We start from the raw sequence: 18,240 nt of genomic DNA on the forward strand, positions 1-18,240 counted from the left end.
CTTTTAAATGATGGAGATCTGTTGTCTTTAAGAAGCAAAAGGGAAAAAAACACCAAAAACAAACAAACAAAAAAAAAACAAAACAAAGAAAAAAAAAACAGAAGAAAACCCAAGCTGAGAACTCCTCCCTAGGCTGAAGAAGCTGGATGATCAAGCTTAGGATCTCTTAGCCCTGACCATCCCCATGACCTCTACCAGTTTATGAGCATCTTTCCTGTACTGGGGGATACCAAACTGGAGACGGCAGCATCATGGACATGGCGTAATGAGCACTGGGGAAAGGGGGCATGATCAGGTCCATCAGCCTTCTGGCCATACTCTATTTTGTACAGCCCTGGGTGCTGTTGACCTGTTGCTGGGGTTGCTGCTGACTCATGTTCAGCCCAGTAGGACCTCCAAGTCCAGCTCCCCACCCTGCTCTGCCATTGCAGAAGTTAAGTCCATCCAGGGGTTGGGATAGGATTAGGACTTTGTCTCGTTGAATGTCATGAGGTTCCTGTAGAGCCAGTACTCTGGCAGCCCTGCCCTCTGCCTTATCGACTGCACCCTTGCTGTGCTCCCGTCTGTGTGGGGGGGAGAGTGGTATCAGAAACTGACTCAGAAAGAAAAATTCTGGAGGTTTCTGCAGCCAGTTGCTGGGACTGGAGTGAGAAGGCTGACTAATGTGGATGATATTTCCTCTTTTCTTTCCCTTATGGAAAAAACATCCTGCAAATGTACACATGTACACACCTTTGAACCCAGTACATACAGATATACATCAACTGACGTGGATTCCAATGCATTATATGATAAAATATTTAACTGGGGCGGGGAAAGGGAGGTCATGTTCAAAATACTTCTGCTTTTGCAAAGGCTATTAAATTACAGCCATTTGTGCCCTGTGAATAAATGCTGAAATATGCTTGTCAGGTTGATGGTGCAGTAATACATTCTTTTTAACTTTGACCTGATATTTGTGAGATGCTCTCAGCTGTGGTGGTTTTCTGGGGTGAGTGATATTATTTGGCAAAGCGCTAGCTAAAAACGCCTGAGTTAACAGAAGGCACAGTATATTTATATATGGTTTGACTTGGAGTCATGGTGTATTTTCATCACAGATCTGTGCAGCTAGGGAATTACTGTACAACTCCACAAACTAATCCTAATCTGTCCAAATTTATCAGTGTTAATTACTCTAGTAAAAAGCTTGTAATAGTAGCTTGTAGGTTAATTTTTCAGGAACTGTTCTTTTTTTATGTATAAAATCAGGAAACCTTGGATTACTTAAGCAAGAACAGGAAAATCAGAACAACTTTAATTTTGTGTATAAAATTCTGAGGTCTGGAACACCTAATGCTGCTCAGACCTGAGGTAATGGGGCTACGAGTTTTCTGAGAGATTTGTGAAGGCACCTATTTGGTGTCAGTGCCAGTACAAAGAAAAAAGAAAACAACCAACAGCAACAGCAAAACAAACAAATCCCCCCAAATATCCACCCAGAAACAAATCCCAAGCATTGTTAAGAAGTGTTAGGAAATGGAAAAACAATGGTACATCATTGTGCTGCTATGGTTAATCTGGAATTGGGTGGTGGTATAAATACTTTCTGAAGTTTTGGACTTTGATCACTTTTCCTTTCTTCACTCTCTCACTTCTCCTCCCCAGATTCCCCCAAAATTAAATCTGTGGAACTGGAATATCTTTATCTTCATGGCACTTCTCTGACCAAAAGCAGGAATAGCTTCTGTTGGACATTTAGTTAAACATGCTAGGAGTCATAAGCGTTGAGAGAGATGATGGATGGAGAGATGAACAAAGCAGTAAGCTTAAAGCAAGTAAACAGTACCCACGCCCCCCAGCAGGTGTCATGGATGAAGTGGGTCAACTAGTTACTGTGTCCCATGTTCCATGACTGATCAATGAACCAAATGAAGGGGCAGTTGGCTTCCTTGTCAACAGATGCTGTAGATGATAAAAGTTTACTTGAGTCTAAGGAGAAGCTCACAGAAGGGGGATCTCTTAAGAATTACTTAATATGGGAAAACCACATCTAGCTTGGGAAGTCCCCGAGGGAGAATCATCTATTGCCTGCTCTAATTTTACCTTTCCTTAGGCAACCACTTGGGTTTGCACGGGAGGATGGGATCCTGGGCTAGATAGAGTTCTGATCTTGCCCCTTTTGGCTGCTCTTCTGTGTGGTTTTGAAAAGGTCATATCCAGTGAAAGCTGCTTTTAAATATGAAAACCTCCTCTAAGAAGCAAAAAAAAAAGGAACAAGTCAAATGTAAATTTTATAGAAGCAATTCATTTGATTTGCTAAATCAATCAATCTATCATTGTTAAGCTTTAGCAGGTGTGGAACATCGTATGCAGAGGTATCTGAAAAGATAAATAAAATAGTGGTAAGTTTCTTAATATAGACCAGTATCTGACTACTATTATGAGTGACCAGGTTTTGCAATAACAAGTACAATATTATCATGAATTTTTAGAAATTTAACATTTTATTTAACATTATTCAAAGCCTTTTGAAATTTTAGGAGAAGCTTCATAAGAATAAATAAAAGTGGCTGGAATTCTCTTGAAATTATTTGTCACATCTATTTGAATATACTATATTCAGCATCATTACTTAAAATCTACATTCTAAAAAGATCAGTTAATTTAAGAGGTTTTGTTACTGTTTGTGGCATGGGTGATGTAACTGCAAGATCACACATCAGATGGTTACGCAGAAGGCACACCCACTCAGATTGAATAAGTGCAGAATAAGATGCATCAGTAATGATACTCCTCTGCTGTGCTTGTCCTGCAAAATGCTCTTTCTCTGTGCAGAACATGTTATTCTTTGAAATCTGAGCTTGCCTCTTGTACTGAACGTTGAGTGCAGTTGAGAAATCATACAAAATTCACTTAGGACTGATACACTAGTATTTGCCATTTCATTGTGATGTTTTCATTCCTTCAAGAGGAAAAAAAAATATCTTGGAAAAGGATACTTTCCTTTTATAAACAACATTTTCTTTCTGAAGCATTTTTCTCTTTGAGCTGCCACCAAGTTCCTTAGTTTAATTCAGTCTTCTCAAATACTGCCTGTGAATGCATCCAGCTGTTTAATAACCTATACAAAAATCTCTAGTAATCCAGGTGGTATGGTGAGTTTAGGGTGGTGATTGTCACCAAAATGATGTGACTGCATTTGTTGATTACTACTTCTATTTTATGTTTGGTATTCTTTTATTGAGCAGATAAGATTTCAAATCTATAAATCCAGGGACAGATGGCATCCAACAGTGTGAATCTGTGTGTCTGAGCCTGGGTACCACCTGAGCAATGAGTGTGCAGTAGGTGTTCTCAGCTGTGCACTATGCTGCCAGCACAGGAGGACACATCAGCCCATCACCTGGCTTGCCAGCACTGCTTTGGAAGACTGTGCAGGTCTTAATAAAATAAACTAAGGCAGCAGGTTTAAAATAAACTAAGGCAGCTATCAGATGTCTACCAAAGTTGCTTGATAAACTTCCTTTCTTTAATGGACAGCATGAGTTTTTATCAGGAGGAAAACCAGAGTGAAGCACTGGTGCTTATTGGTTTTCTCAGAACGTGTATTTACACAATAGGACTCTGCAGTGAAGCAGCAGAGAAGGAGAGAAGCTGGGTAAGGTGCGCCCTCAGTAAATTTGCAGAAGACACCAAGTTGAGTGGGAGTATTTATCTGCTGGAGGTTATGACGGTTCTGCAGAGGGATTTGGACAGGCTGGATTGATGGGCCGAGGCCAATTTTATGAGGTTTTATGAGGTCCTGCACTTGGGCCACAACAACCCCTTGTAATGCTACAGGCTTGGGAAAGAGTGTCTGGAAAGCTGCTCTAGAAAAAGGACCTGGGGTTGCTGATTGATGGCTGCTGAACATGATGCAGATTGTGCCCAGGCAGCCAAGAAGGCCAACAGCATCCTGGCCTGTATCAGAAATAGCATAGCCAGCAGGGCCAGGGCAGTGATCATTCCCCTGTACTCTGCACTGGTGAGGCTGCACCGCGAATCCTGTGTTCAGTTCTGAAGCTCTCACTACAAGAAAGACATTGAGGTGCTGGAGTGGGTCCAGGAAAGGTCAGCAAAGCTGGTGAAGGGTCTGGAGAATAGGTCTGATGAGGAATTGCTGAGGAAACTGGGGGTGTTTAGTCTGGAGAAGGCTCGGGGGGACCTTATTGCCCTCCACAACTACCTGAAAGGAAGTTGTAGTGAGGTGGGGGTCAGTCTTTTCTCCCAGGTAATAGGACAAGAAGAAATGACCTCATGTAGTGCCAGGGGAGGTTTAGATTGACAATTAGGAGAAACTTCTGCCCTGAAAGGGTTGTCAGGCATTGGAACAGGCTGCTCCAAGGGATAGGTGGAGTGACCATCCCTGGAGTTATCTTAAAAGATGTGTAGTTGTGGTGCTTAGGGACATGGTTTAGTGGTGGACTTGGTGGTACAGTTGGACTCTAGGATCTTCAATGTCTTTTCCAACCTAAATGATTCTGTTACTCTATGAAAGTTTCTTTCTTGGCTTAATTCTGTTTCAGGATAGGTGGGGAAACAGTGAATGCTGGAAATTTCTTCTTGTCTCTTGTTGCCCAGGAATGTGTTTTTGTGGCTTCCATCATGTAAAAATGATGTATTGCTGTCTGATCAGTCAGAGAGAGAAAGGCAGGCTCACTTTTATCTCCTGGAGAAGGAATCTTTTTGATGGACATGTACCAAAGACACGCATACCGTTCTTACAGAAAGAGCTTTTGTTTGCGGAACTTTTGTCAGGAATGCAAATATGTTCAAGCTCCTAGAAACTGTTTGGTCAAGCTTAATTGCATGTAGGTTTTGGCATGCAGCACTTAGTGGAACATGTTCTTGTTGTTTGTGCATCTGTAGTCACAGGAAAGACTAGGCTCCTTATAAGCGGAAATAAGGAGCAGTGAAAACAGTGGAAGAAAACTACTAAACAGTGTTTTTTTTTCTCCCCATGAGAATACTCCAACTAAATACTTCAGGTTATTTCAGCTCTTGGCAATGTGACTTCTTTGTTAATACTATATTATATTTAATGCTATAAATGCTTGATTATGAAGACTCCCTTCAGTTTCAAAGCAAGTGTAGTAAGATTACTTTTTACCTGTATAATATTCTAGAATCTGCTTTTACTTTAAATGAAGAGGGGTAGCATCTTTTCAGTTTCTAGTTCCTTGGCTGTAGGTGGGCTGTGTGCCACCACTGTTGGCATTCAGAATAACCTTCAGATAACACTCCAGCTAATTTCGGATACATGGTGAAGATGCTTTCTTGCTGTTTTCATTCTCCATTGCTCAGATGTCTCTGCCAGGCAACTCACAAAACAAACAGCACTGAGTTAGCCTCCGAGAGTGCACACTTCGAAGCAGAGGGCAAGTGACCATTATAAGAGGTTAGTATTTAATGATATTACAAGAGGTGGCTGTAGAGGTTTCCATGCATTTGCTCATTAAAAGTGTGTAATGCCCTGATCCTTGCATACAAAAATAGAGGGCAATCATTACAAAAAAAAATTACCTTGTACTTTCCTTGGTGGTGGAAGATGTAGCAGAAATGAGTTTATAGCTAGGATTTGAAAGAGCGTGGCTCTTTAAGTGCTGGTCAACACATCAAGATACGAGGGCAGATACACGAGTATAAAACAAACTGGGTATAGATGGTCAACTTAAAAGCCTTGTAGGAGAGGGCAGAAAAAGAAGTTGGCTTATTAAACAGAGCAAGTTGCAGTCCATTGCTCTATGCAAGCCAAAATTAGCAAAAATAAAAGCCTTTTCAAAGAAAGCAGAATTTCAAAACAGATTTTATTTTTGTAAGTTGCTCTGGAATCATGAGTGTGTTAGTGAACATATTTTTGAAGGGAACTTGTATGTCCCTCAGAATGAGTGTATTTGAGATTTTACGCATTGTAAATCAGCACAGCATGAATTTAAATGTGCACTTATGTATTTTAAAAGGCCTGTTTACTTCAAGTCCAAGCTGTTGGTTTCTATCTGAACAGCATTCATCAATGCTAAAATTTCAATGTCACTGCTTAAAAAGAGAAGTGATTTGGGAGTGCTTTTAATACGAGTTTTTTGCTTGGCAAAGAATGATAACTCTGCGCTTTTAATTTATTATTCTTTTATTTTTGAAGTGTTGCCTGATTTTTTGTTGTTCATATGTATATTCACCTGTGTGCCTATTCTGTGTCTGTTTAGGGGTTTTCCTTGTAGGGCTTAAGTAATAACTATGTTACTTTTAATAATAATTGTAGTTCAAATAATTACATACTTGACATTCTGGCCAAAGTTCATGCAACGGTTCTGGATTTTCTTCCCTAGGAAAAGGTTCCACAGATTCTTTCTTACCTGAAAAAAATTTGGAGTGCATACTTTTGCAGGTACTCAACATGTTGTTTTCCAAGTGAAGAGCTTTTAATGTGGTGTAGCAAAAGACTTCACATTCATTTTCATTCTCTTTAAGCAATAAATGTCTGACTACTGCAGTGGTTCTGAATCAGTGTCTTCCAATAAATTAGCATCAAACAGATGGCTAGTTTGTTATATCACAAGCTGGTTTTGATAGTACTGATTTCTGTTAGTAAAGATGAGGCTTGCTTGAGGATAACTTGCACAGAAGTATAGGCTATTTTCAAGTATCTTAGAAAACTTGTACACTGTATTACTCTGTTGTAAATGTATTTCCTTGATGATGAAGACTTGTATGTTTTTGTACCTTCACTTGCTAAAAGAATAAATCTATAACAGAGACCTTTATTAAATTAATTTTTAATATGTATACTCTAGCAGGTCAATTGTACCACTAACTGCACCTATACTGAAATGTAGATAGGATAAGAGCACTCCAGTGTATTTTTTTCATGTCCTTCTCTCCCTGTCTAATGCTATGCAGCAAGAAAGTGAAAGCATATTGCAAAAACCTTTGAATATTATGATAATGTGGTCAACAGTTTGCCATCTGGCAACCAAACATCATGATAATGCTCAAGGTATGCTATTTGTGAGTCAAGGGGTAAAGGTATTTCTATTGCATTCTTTTCTCCTGTACTTTATGGTGGTTGCCTTCCTGTCAAAGAGAGCTGAGTTTTGCTGCAGTTTAACAACCTATTCCTAAGCCATCTACAGAGACTGATTTATCCTATCCATTGGAGGATGCTACTGGTTATGCCTCCACTGTATTGGGTTTATTTCTTCTTGTAGTTCTGCTAACCTGGAGGTGAAAAGGAGGAAGGGGAGAACTTGGAAGTTACTCTGAGTCTCACTGTTGCAATGTGCATGTTGGTGATGATACGTCTGAGATGGCTTCCTGTATGATTTTTTCCCAGTTATAATTTGTCTCAGGTAGTGCTAAACTAGGATTAATTGTAATCAAGAAGGGAAACATGCAACTAGCTTTTATCACACTGCCTTTGCATTTCTCATCCTGTCTAGATTATCAGTCTCAACTGGGAGATGATAAGGTCTTAGCTTTTAACTGAGTTGTAAAATAGTGACTACAGTGACAACGCTGCTGTTCTTGGGATTTCTGAATCAAATAGTGCTAAAAACTTGAGATCAAAATGTCAGCTTCCATAGATAGACACTTCCAAGGTAGCAGGTCTGGATTTAGCAGTTGCTAATGTAACATGCATCCTGTCCCCTATGCAGCTGAGCCTTGTAGAAAACTGGTGCCATTCACATACTTTGCTGTTTGACCATTAGTTTGCTTTAATATTTGCAATGACTAAATGTAATAATAATTGCCAGTCACTGGGTTTTCAAGAGACCATCAGTCTTCAGTAGCTATGGATTCCCAGGTGAGAGTCTCAAAGTTTCTGTTCACCACTTCCAGAGCCCAAGGGTTACATCTGTATTATCCTGGCGCTGTGGTTTGATTGACATCTGGGAAGGATAGCTTATAACCACCATGTGTGTTTTAAGGAGTCTTTTTTTGCCAGTGCTTCATCTGGCTAGACAGCTGGTGAAATTCTGCAGATGGCTAACTGTAGTTTTTAAGAGTTGGTGCGCATAGTATCTTCTTTCTCATGAGAAGGAAAGTTCCTAATTTAGCATTTACTCATGCACTCATTAAAGATTTTTGGGAATACTGCCATGGCCTCACTTGGAGCAGAATTGGATCATTTTGTTCCATTCCCTCCTTACCACCAGACTTAGTTGTAATAGCTTGTTGGAGCATTTTGGTGGTGTCTTAATTGGTGTATTAAGCTATTTTTTTCCCACAGTCATCAGTTTTATGTTACGAATTACATACTTCATGAGTACCGGTGAAAGAGAGGTGTGAGATCATCTATAGTTCCCTGGCTAGGATTGTTTTCCCATATCATTAATTTTGTTCAAGTTTTTATTCTCAGCATCCTCTAACTTTACAACAGAAACCCCTGAGTAATAGCACGTTTGGTTTCAGTAGGTTGGGATGCTGTAAATGTGAAGTCTCCAACTTCAGAGGTATATGGTCAGAGTAGCTTATTCTTTTTCCCCTTCTCTCTCCCCTCCAGCCCTTTTGCCTCCCACATAGGTTTTCTAACATTCTGGCAAAGGAAGTAGCTGGACTTTTACCCATTCTCTCACTTTGCAATAAAGAAGCATTCATTTTTCCAACATTAAAAGCTTGGACAGAAAGCCTGGCCTAAAAAGCTTGATGTTTTGAGCAAATGTTTAAAAATACCCTCTGACTTGGCTGCTATAAGTAGTCTTAAAGCACTCTTGCCTAGCGGGGTGAAGAAATTATCTTTCCCAAAATAAAGTAAAAAAAAAAAAGCTAATACTTATCCAATAGTATCCCCAAAATAAGGTAATAAAGAAAGTTAATACTTATCCAGTAGTATTGATAGCAGCTAATTGAATTTAGTAATTTCAGATGTTACAGAAATCAGCCCGAAGCCCTAAGGAGCCTGGGTAAGAATAGTTCCATCTTTAAGGAGCTCCCTTACACATGGATGTTGCAGGAGCTGAGAATGAGAGGTAAAAGTTGTGGCAAATATGGAAAATAATACCTGCTTCTTTTACATCTTGTCTGTTTCCCAAGACAAAAGGTTACATTTTTTGCTAAGAGTAATATACTTTGTGATTTTGCTAGATTTCTGTATCTTGTTTTTATTTTAAATTGTGCTGCTGTTTCACAGCATATCTTCTGGGATAGCTGGTTCAAGGGAATACATTCCCTTTCACTATTCTTATAAGGATGAATTGATTAGCATCTGACGTAGCATTCATTGAAGTGCTGTTTCCTGGCTCTAAATATGTCTTCACAACCAAAGGGCAGATCAAGAAAGCATAGGAAATAATAAAGTTTGGTTTTATCTGTGTACTTTATTTTTTTGGGCATATATGCATCAACCTAAGTTAATAGAGAACTGACTTCAGCAGAGAAAAGTCAGATTCAGTCTGTTTCATACATTTGTGCTCTGTGTGATGAGTGATGGTGTTGTGCTCTGTGTTGCTAGGGTAACCCAAAGAAACAGAGAAAATACGGCAAAATTTCAAAAAGGAAGCATTCTGATTTCTTCGGTGCTTCTTCTTTGCTTGTGAAATATTTTGCCAAAATATTATTGAGAAAACCCAGTAGTCCTTTAAAGGTTTTATTCCAGATGTAGAGACTAAACTAAATGATGCAGTCATACAGTAGTGATTTATTTCTACTTAAGGCCAAATGCCAATATCACTGTAACTTGCTTCCAAAATCTTTATCATGGAATAAACTGTACTTGCCTTGTGCCTCCATTTTGTCATCTTTGCTCTTTCGATCTCTCTAAATAAATCTAAATTCTTTCCAAAATCCTAGCTCTGTGTTGCTTTCCCAAAAGCTGTGCTTTTAGTAATCCCTCCTCTAAACTGCTAAAACATTTATTCTTTGATAATATGACAGAAGTTGAGAATGAGAAGAGGGGCTGGGGTAGACAGTGCCACAGTTCTCTGTCCCTCCTGTACAATAGTTTAGCCAGCACTAAGCTGGTATTGCTCTAAGGGAAAAAATGAGCCATCAGAAATCTGTGACTCCCAGTTGTTGCATATCCCATGTACCCCCAAAATGCAGGGTTCCTGTCTCCTCTTAGGAGGATATATCCATCCTTGTGTATACCTGGCATTTATGGGTCTTAGCTCCCCTGAAGAGGTGATGAGTGAGTGGACTGAAGTGTGGATTCCTTCCCACTCACAGCGTATGGATAGGGCATCTGCAGTTTCTGCTATTTATTCTGAGTCACCTCTGCACTGAGTTGTTTTCTGCATATTCTTACAACAGCAACCAAGCAGATACATTTTTGGACTGGTGAAACTCCATGTTGGCACAGGTGTGAACATAGTGATACCCAGTATAAGTTACAGTCAGTCACCTTTCTTTATCAGAAGATATGTTCATTGCCAAATATTGATATGAATTACACAGTATAGACTTGATTTTTTTTTAATCTGTTTTTTTGCATACACCAAGAAACTAAATAAAACTCACTATTGAGTGTTATAAGCTCTGGTAAACTGTGGTTTTGCTTATATACAAGGCACTTGTACATCACCACCTGTTTGCTTGGCACAAAAATAACAAAGGATTACATTTACCAAATCTTTCCCCAGGCACAGACCAAGGGAGGAGATTGAATGCAGGAGGTATTGCTGGTTTTGTTGTTGGTTTTGGTTTTCTTCCTGTCTGATTATAGAGGCTATAAAAATGTCTCTGTCTCTGTGAGCAAGCAAAGTGGTATGACCTGCCAAATCCTAGCTCTTCCTGAGGCACCACCTCTTAATGCTATATCCAAATTGAACAATTGTATTAATCATGGGGGTCGAGGACAAGAGAGTGCACACAGGCAGTTGCTATGGAGTAGTTGGTAGATGGAAAATTTTTACCCTGACTTACATTGCAGTAACTTGTTTATCCGTACCCAGACATGGTTCATAGAGGTGTCTGAATGATGCTTAAAGGGAATAAATGAGTCAGTATCAAGGGCTATTCTACCAAATTACCTCTGCTACCTGCCTGTAGGAAGAGTGGGAGTAAAAAGGACAATAATTTTGGGAACATTTGATTTAATAATGGCAAAGAGCTGTCAGGCAATAGAAAGTGAATTTCAGTGCTGTCTTGAAAAAATGCTGTGAGTTGCCATGGTTGCTGCAGCTTAGCTAAAGCAAATAGATACTTTATACAGAATAGTTTTTGCAAAGTGCTGTTCTGCTAGTTGACAGCTGCACCTTCCTGTGCTTTTATATATGTTTCTAAATATTTACAGGATTGCACTTAATTGCATATTTTGATACTTATTTTTCCAAGTGACTCCCCAGATATACCAACTATTCCTTTTGGAAAGAATGTTATCATGACTGTGTGTTCTCCATATGGGTGTCTCTTCAAATTGATCTACAAAATATACACAGTATGGTCTAGTTTGGGGTGGAGGGAAATGAGGGTAAAGTATATTCGAAACTAAATGCAAAAGAAGTTAACATAGATGATGATCCTGGTGATCAACAGGACGAGCTCAAGTCTGTTATTCTTGGGAGGGGGGAGTAACATCTGAAAATTTTGAGAAGCTACAAGGAAGGAAAAAAGTAGAAGTGATAACACTTAAGTGTAGCCGTGGTGCAAGGGTCAAATGAATTATGTACAGGTAAAAAACGTGGGGGGGGGGGAGGGGGGTGCGCCAGGGAGATAAAAGAAGGAGAGATTCAGCAAAGTAAAATGCTCCGAGGTCTAAAGACTTGTCAGCAACTTCTTTGGAAGTTAGAAAAATCTATAGGGTGTGCAAATAGTGATATCTGTCAATGTGTTTAAATTGCTGTCTATTTTGAAGTGGGGTTTTCATTTTGTTTCCTTGAGAGGCAATTAATTTCACCCCTGAAATTCAGATGTTCTCCTGAATGAGAACAAACTGATTCCTTTGAGAACTCTTAACACTTTGTATGACTTGACTGGCACAAAGCTTTAGGATATAGAATTCTTACTATTTATTTTTGCATAGGTACTAGTCTAGACCTGGAATTTAAAGCAGCAGACTGAAGAAAAAAAAAAAATCTATATTTGCCCTGGAAAAAACAACAAACCAACCAACACAATAGAGGAAATACCCAGTTTAATTACCTGTAATTAGTGAAGCTGCTGACTTTTAGGGCTTTTTAGGAATGGAGAAAGAAAACAACACTAGAAGGGACCAGTTAACAAGGCTACTCTATTTATAATAAATACTTTAATATAGCGTAATATTTGAGCAGGAAGCTGCAGGATCCTATCAGTTTCCTCCAGCTCTGCAAGTTGCTGCAGAAGCAATGCTCCGTCTCTCTTCCCTTGCCCACCCCTGAGATAAGAGCCAAGGAGTGTTCAGGTTATCACCCAGGCTACTCCCCAGGTTTGCTCTTCCGGGTTGGTTTTGTGGGGGTTTATTTTTTATTTGACAGGTGTGTCTTCTGCCCTACACTGTCCTGAATATTTGTTTTCTCTTTAGGAGAACCTGCAGATTAGACTGGGATATTAGGAAGCTGACAGAGATGGACCACCCAGGGAGGGGTCAGAAAAGAGTGTGAGGAAATGGATAATGTGTTTCATGACTTGCTGGGGCTGATACACATTTCTAGAAGTGCTTGTTTTTGTTTTGATAAGGGATTTAAGAATAGTGTGGAAGCCTAATAGGTGAGATCAGCAAGGAAGCTCAATGCTCAAGAGGCATTATAAGAGGACAGGCTCTGAAGTGATGGATGGGGACTCTTCCCCACAGAGGGTGTTGGCCAGCTGTGTTCCTTCTCTGCCTTTTTGCTCTTGGGCATCTCTTCTCCATCCCCCAGCTCTTCATAAGAAGGTGAGGGTGTGGGGTGGGGACAGGCTGCTTGGTCATTAGGGCCCACAGACCTTTTTGCTGTTAAGCCAGGGTTTTCTTGTTGAGGCATGGAGAAATGCTGTCTGCTATCGTCTTGTATATAAATGTCATTGGGTCCATGTGCTTTTCATAATCAAATAGAATAGTGAGTTTCCAAACGCTGTTCTTGAACACTGTGGCCATAACCTGACCGTTTTATTTCCCGTAATCTCAGCAGTGAGCTGTAGCTAGTGGGGTTGAGTATCAGTTTGCTAAGAATACAAGTGCTGGAGGAATGTCCTCATGTTTCTGTACCCATGCAGCAGCCCCATCTTCCACTGGAGCTTTTCTGTTCTCAGCAGCAGGTGGGAATTCAGTGAAATCCGATAACAGCAATATTAATAGCAGTTGAGTAGGTGGCCAAAGAGGTTGAAATTTAGCTCAAGCCTGCTGCTAGTTGAACAGCCAGCATTCGTCTCCCGCGCAGCATACCTCGGTGGGGGTGGAGAATCCTTCAAACCCTCTGACGTCCTCCTTAGAAGTGTAAGTGAAGCTGGTCAGAGTTGGCCTAGAGGACCTGGAGCTCAGCGAGGAGCTCAGGAGCAGGCTTGTTCTGCAGCCTGCTCATTCTCGCCAGCTCCCAGGCTAGAGAATGGCTCTTCCAAGCCCTTCAAAGGGCAGAAGTGCTGCCTTCATGCATGCAAGTTCAAAGGGAGAGCATGCATGCTTCTTTTTAAGCAGGAGTCTGTTCAGGTTCCGTGTTCGTGAGATCTGTAACAGAGGAAGGGATGGAAAACAGATAGCTTTGGCAGCTGTTGGGATTTCTGGAGTATTCATCACCAAGGGAAGGGTTTGGCACTGGGCAGGGTGCATTTGTCACTGGCACATTCCTTTCTATCAGCGGGAGTGTCTCAGTCCATTCTTTCTCCCCGTAAATGGGTTTAGATTTGTTTTATCTCTTGGCTATGACCACATGGCCTTTTCTCAGCTGATAACCCTCATTTGGGGGATAAGGATGCTCTGATGTAGTGGTTTTTTTTGGTGGCATGTTTTTTTGTTTAGATTTTTTTTCATTATATATTAATATTTATATCTAAAATATGTTTGGATATGAGAAATAGACTCTCAGAAAGCCATGTTTTCTGAATGGGGTGCTATAAAATCATCTTCCAGAGTTTTGCTCAGGCTTCTGGTATCTTGGATTTGGTCTTGAGCATTATGTTGATGTTCTCCCTGGAAAATAACCAAATGAAGTGTCAAAGTAGATTTGACATCATGAGTTGCTAGAGTTGCTGGGATTTAGTATGTATTAGGATGCAGGGGGAACCAAACTGTATGATGTGTTAAAGAAACAAAATCCAAACTACTGAGTTTGTTTGTTACAAGTTTTGAAATAAGTTGAACTTAAAGGTAGCGACTTGAAAGGTATTGTGCTTTTGTAAGGGGGCACTGGAGAGGTGTCTAGAGGTGTCTGTGTGTCAGTATTGCCAATGGGTACATTAAAATAATCCTAGCAAGCTTTCCTTACTCCTCGGAGCTAAGGATCAGCAGATGAATGAATGGGAAGCACAGCTCACCTCTGGCTGGGGTTCCATCACACAGGGACTCCTCGACCAAGCCTCCTGCGTGCTCCTCTGCAGCAGTGTGTTGTCTCTGCTCTGGTGCTCATGTGGTCTCTTGTACAAGTGTGCTCTAAAACATACGAGCAAATTAATTTGGGGTTTGGAAAAATCCAAACAAAGAAATAGGCACAGCCCTCTGGTCTTAATGGGCAATGTGGAACCACAGTGTAATTAGGAGTTATGTTGGCATAACCACGGGGGCAGCAAAGTGGAGTGACTGGAAGGAAAAGGGAGACCAGGAAATCCTCAAGCTAGAGCTGCTGCCAGAGCCTTTGTAATGGCCTTGGTGACTAATTCTGCTATTTAACCTTGAGCAAACAGTGGAGCTGAGAACAAATTCCTTGAGCTGTGGCTCAGCCTGCTGATCTGCCATGTCACTTTGCTTTCTTCTGTTGAAGTGGTCCTTGTTAGAGAAACATCAGTTGGTCTGTGCTGGTTGGCCATAAGTCATGTCTGTGAATATGTGTTGTGTCCAAAGGCAGAGGAAGTATTTGTCTCTAAGCATATCACCTACTAACAAGTGAGAGCTATTTCTGTCCCATTTGTCTTTTTTCTGTTTCTGAAGGATTAATGTAGATTATATGATTTATACAGAAGGTATTATTTCTCCACAGGTGGTTATTTCACATCTTTTTGCATCAGTGTTCAACTTGGATTTGTGTAGTTGTGCTTCACAACTACTATAATATCCCCCACATGTTGTTATCTCATGGCCTTTAGACTTTCATGCTGCATTTCATAGATACCTTCCGGGGTGGCTAATCTTGAAGTTGTACATAAACTGTTATTGTGAAACTACTGCCAACAATTAAGGCTCATGCAATGTGAGTTAAAGTTGTACTTTTAAAATTTTGAGACCTCTGTGTTAGCTGGGATTTGGCATTGGGGTTAGGTTAGGTAAAGTGGAAGAATGGCATTGCTTTTCTTCCAAGCTTCAGAATGAATATTAAAATGCTGAGACTGGAAGGAGAAAACGAAGGATGTATAATCAAATTGTTTCTGCAAGATCTTAACCACTGTCCTTAGCAGCTTCCTTTGCTTAGTTCAGATATTTCTAGTGAAGTGGCATTGTTAGTGAAAGGTGATATAAAAACCTCTGGGAAGACAGAGAAGATAATGTTTGAAATGACACAAAGTGATTTAATAAGTGGCGTTGCATTGTCATTTGGAGAGGAACCCATTTCTTTCAGCTGATTGTTTTAAGATGCAGCCTTGGCTGTGCCCTGCTGAGCAAAGCAGCAGCCTGCTTATAATTTTCAGCATAATGGCATTCATCTATTCAAGCCAGAAATTAGATTACACAGAATAATATTTTCATAAAGTCTGCACCAGCTGAGCTCTCTGATGGTTTTGGATAAAAATATCAAAAAAAAGCAGACTTCTTTAACAGTTGCCCAATGTAGGATTTGTGTTTATTTGCATTGATGAAGATAGTTAAGCCAGTGGGTTACCCCTTCAGTTACTATAATAGGTGTTGTAGGCAAATGTCTCTACAGCCAGTGCTGTGTTAGCACTTCAGTGCTAGGGGCATATTCAAAATAAGGTTATAATTGTCCAGGAGTGTTTAAAAACTACATTGCTGAAGTTCTGGGATGCCATTTCCCAACTGACTTCTTCAGATACAGTGTGAGAAACTGAGTGTTTCAGCCCTGTGTATTTAAAGCCAGACTTGTGAAGGGGAGCGGAGGTGAGAGCAGGGGCTTGCTGTTGGGTAGCAACAGGTTGTCAGTGAAGGCAGGATCACACCTCCTCTCACAGCAGCAAAGAACTTGCTATGTTTGAGGTTGGTGGCTCTGTTTTGTCCCTTGCTATGATCTACGGTTGTTCAGAGCTGTATGTAAGACCCCAGTTGAATTCTTTGCATAGTTCTGCATAGTATTTACATTTTTATAACTTTATAAAGGGGAACTTCTAAAATTATATACCTGTTGTTTTACACAGATTCTAGGTCAGTATGTTCATCCAGAATCCTCCTTCTTTTCCTCGGTTAAGTGCTGTTGTAAAATTAATATATGCATAAAAAAATGAGGAACTGATTGTTCTAAGTTAGCAGGATGTTCTTGTTTTGTTCTGCTTGGACTACACTATCATTACAGGTTGCTTAAAAGGTTTAGAGACCAATAGGTGTAGCTCAGAGAAGGATGCAAGTGAAGAAACTTTGTTCACAGAGTAAGCATTTTGTCTGTTTGTTTCTGTTAGCTGAGCAAACGTGAATGGAGCACTGTCTGTCATTCAAGTGTGTGAAGTATCTCTGCCTGCATTTTGGGTCTCAACTGTGCTCACTGATTTACCTGACTGAAGCTTTGCACTGTTTATAGTCCAAGTGCACAGGGTAAATGGTTGACCTAAATGATCTCAGGGAACTCATAGAAAGCAGAAGCAACCATAATGTTCAGTGACATAGCTTTGCTCTACGTGAAGGTCAGAAACCTCTGGATACAGGCTCCAGCTGATTAAAGGTGGAGTTTTTCACTCCTAGAACTGTTGAAGTTTGGAAGCAAACTTAATGGTATCTTTCGCAAGGGCCTCTGTTTTTATAATTGCAAATAACAGCAGAAATTGTGCTAGCAGAAGGCTTTTAAACCTTGAATCTAAAGAATGTAAACCTTTTAAAATGCTCTCTGTTGGGTTTGGGAAGTGTAATGTTGATACACACCAGCACAAGGATAATCTTCCATCCTTTGCTTAGGAAACCAACATGTCTCTAGGCAGCACTTGGTGTGACCTGCAGCATGGGCATGGATAAAGAAATCCTTGTACTGAAGAAAAGGAAGAGGAAATTTTTTTCTTCCAAAATAGTCTCAAGTGAAAAAGGAGCAACAATGTTTTTCAGAAATGTTTATTATGAATATTAATATTATGATTATTTAATTAGAACAAAATTGTAGATATTGCACATTAAAAGAGAAGTTCCTTCCTATCCATGAGAAAGATGTTACTGAGTACAAAGGCAGCAGCATCTCTGGTGTGTGTGATATTAAAGGAAGTTGCATTGAAGACTTGCAGGTCAGATCCAGCTCAGGACTTTTTGTTCCTGGCAGCCTGATGCCTTTATGGTGTCTAGGCAGGCGAGGAAGTTATAGCTGCACTGAGTGGGAGTGGGTGCTTTCAAACTAGGAGGAAAGAGGAGCAGGGACAGTCTGTGTCCGTGCGTCCCTGCTGGTTGTCATGTTGCATCAATTACTGTATTTCTGTAAAGAGTGCCACCCTGTGCTGACTGGCCACTGTCATCATTTTGTTAAATCGTAACTATCCCCTAAATGGCTTATTCTACCTTTCCCCTGCAACCTTTCACTAGCTTATTTCCTAAACAGGCAGAAACAGGAGAGATGTGCCAATACATCACTGGTCTGACCTGTTGCAGGTCTATGTCGGTCTTCCTGACACAGTTAATTGTCCACTTTTTTGTTTGAATCCCTTCACCGTGCTGCAGATGAAGCTTGCTGCTGAACCAGCCCCAAACCAGCAGTGTCTGGGGCAGGTGAAAAGTTGTTTTGGTATATTTAAGCCATTTGCCCTGCCATAACTGCTGGCAGTGTAAGCCAGTGTAAGTGTTGTTCAGCTTCTGTCTGCAGTCGAGCCCTGAATATTTACACATGGGGACTGAGTCTGTGGTACCCCACCTTTGGGAGGTTCCCAACCAAAAAGTTTATTTTTAATATGAACAGTACGAGAACGTGACCACTGTGAGTGTGTGTTGGTGTGCTTCTGAGGTGTGCCACAAATTGTCTATGTGTATAAAAAGAAGTTTACTGATGTTGGTGGTAGTATACTAAATTTTCTTTTTGACAAACACGCATTTTGCGTTAAAAG

General features: G+C 40.4%; 1 protein-coding gene across 5 annotated transcripts in view; it reads left to right on the plus strand.

Moving 5' to 3' along the window:
- The window catches only part of LMO7 (LIM domain 7), a 128,220-nt gene that overhangs the window by 63,398 nt on the left and 46,582 nt on the right, over positions 1-18,240 (plus strand). The window lies entirely within an intron of this gene.

The sequence above is a fragment of the Pezoporus occidentalis genome, unplaced genomic scaffold, assembly GCF_034315485.1.
Source record: "Pezoporus occidentalis ecotype Australia unplaced genomic scaffold, CSIRO_AGI_Poc_V1 ctg5, whole genome shotgun sequence".
NCBI lineage: Eukaryota > Metazoa > Chordata > Aves > Psittaciformes > Psittacidae > Pezoporus > Pezoporus occidentalis.